This window comes from Bicyclus anynana, assembly GCF_947172395.1.
Source record: "Bicyclus anynana chromosome 9 unlocalized genomic scaffold, ilBicAnyn1.1 SUPER_9_unloc_1, whole genome shotgun sequence".
NCBI classification, from domain to species: domain Eukaryota; kingdom Metazoa; phylum Arthropoda; class Insecta; order Lepidoptera; family Nymphalidae; genus Bicyclus; species Bicyclus anynana.
In genome coordinates this window covers 9,713-12,209 of record NW_026441249.1, presented here as the reverse complement: position 1 = coordinate 12,209, position 2,497 = coordinate 9,713, and positions in this window count along the sequence as shown.

Sequence of the window (2,497 nt, the reverse complement as noted above, 5' to 3'; positions counted from 1 at the left end):
ACTTAATTACTCAGCTGGGTTTAGCACCTGTATCGATGAATTCTAAGAGGTTATAAAGACAAGGTCAAATCTTATCGTTTTCTGATTTATATGAGGAATTTTGTGATTTGTAAGTTATAATTTACAGTTCAGTTAAGTACGTTCAGTTAGTACAATAATGATATCCTGTCTTGAATTCAGAAGAAAACAGAACCATTGCTTCCATGAATCTATATGTCAAGTCAACGCCTTAATGGTACCGTAATCATTATGTCAACGCACGGTTCTCGAATCGACTGCGCGCTATTCGCGAGTGATTCAACGAAACTGATGCCACTTGTAAATACCTTATACCAATGTGTAGACCACGCGATATTCAATCTTGGTTACGTTTTTTTGTTAATATTTGACAAGTTAGCGATCTACCTTGACTGCAATCACACCTGATGTTGTAATGATGCAGTTTAATATGGAAGCAAGCTTACATGTAAGAGGCACAAGTTTAATCTACTGGTGCCTCTGAGGCTCTGAAGGTTTCTACGCGTACGAAATGCTTAATCGCATGGGCGGTACGTCTTTGCCAGTAAGGTGCCGCTAGTACCCCTACAACCAGTCCAGAAATTATGAAATCCTATACTGGCCAATACTAGCCAGCCATTCTTCTGTTAAGAATCACAACACTATACCCACAGCCAAGAAAAAGGTAGCATTCAAATGTTACCTTTTTCTTCTATAAATGACTGTGACAACCCTGAGCTTACCGAAATCGGATATGGGTATAATAACACCGTGTATTGTGGGATATTGCGGCGTCTCCTAGTTCGGTTCCGATACACGTCCGGTACAATAACCGGCTATTGGTTTTAGTTATTAGCCACGAACATAATGCCAAGATATTTTGATACAGATTAAATAATATTTATTTATTAATGTAAGCCAGAAAAGAGCAGTGGATATGACCTCTGCCTCTGATTCTGAAGGGCGTAGGTACTAATGCACCTCCAACTTTTTGTGTGCATTTTAAGAAATTAAATAGCACGTGTCTCAAACGGTGAAGGAAAACATCGTGAGGAAACCTGCACACCAGAGAATTTTCTTAATTCTTTGTGTGTGTGAAGTCTTCAATCCGCATTGAACCTCTAACACCTCTTATTCTGAGAGGAGACTCGAGCTCTTCAGTGAGCCGAATATGGGTTGATAATGATGAATGATGTTTTCTCAAGTGGTTATAGGTACAAGACATTAAAACACAAACAAACCATAATAAAAATTTTCTCTGTCTATCTTTCTTTCCGTCTGTGTGTTTGTCTCGACTAACCTCTAGAACTGCTGGTATGCAGGTTCCCTCACGATGTTTTTCCTTCACTGTTTGAGACACGTGATATTTAATTTCTTAAAATGCACACAACTGAAAAGTTGGACGTGCATACCCCGGACCGGATTCGAACCCACACCCTCCGGAATCGGATGCAGAGGACATATCCACTGGGCGTTATATGGATATGAGAAAACATAGTTATTGTGACGGACACATTTTATTTATATGTATTGACAAAATACGCGTCGCCGACTGTACTTACGTGGTTTAAATAACAAATATCATTGTACTATCGCCGCAAATAGTTTATTGTGTTAAAAATAAGTTATGTGCCATTAGGAATGATAACACGGCAGTTAGCCGATAACCCCCGCTGTCTGGACAAGGTTGTGGGTGGTCCTACATAACCCATAATATATTTAAGATCCTTTGTAAACTTGATGTCTGGTATTCAATAGTTCAAAGGTTACAGAAGTGAGTGAGCTTAGAATAGTCGTATAAGTACCTACATACGTGTAGATAGATACGAGTAGGTACCTATTTTGTACATATATACAGGATGATTCGGTCTTTAGTGCGGATATTTTTTTTCGTGGTTCTGTATCATTAATAGAATATAAATCTACAAACAGTTCGATACATTTTATGTAATTTTTTTTTTAATTTATGTCTCTAAAATAACAAAATAATGTACATATTATTACTAAACAAGATATATTCAGCTTAAAAGTGATCTGGTGACGTCCTTTAGGTATCAAACGAAAATAAAATAAACGCACAATAGGGTGACCCTAAAATTCTGTTCAAAAGTATATAACTTTAGCTAACGATAATTTTGTTATTTTTGAGTTAAAAAAAAAAAGAAAAAATACGTGATCATTAAATTTTGTTTATGTACAAAATATAAAAATATCCGCACTAAAAAAATTTTCTTCCTGTATTTATACAATATTTTGTTATATGCATTCTTATAATGTATGTACTTAGGTATAATACATTATATCAAGGAATTCTTGCTGGTTAGTCTCATTAAAACTCCGAAAACGGTGATTCAAATAACTGTTTTATACGCTTTGTTATTATTTCTATCAGAGGAATGCTTTAAAAACAAAAAAATAAATGTAGGTAAGCTGAGAATTGCAGACTTGGGTGCCGCTTGGCAACTTCGTTCGTAGCACTCCCGATGGTCCGCGCGGGCCG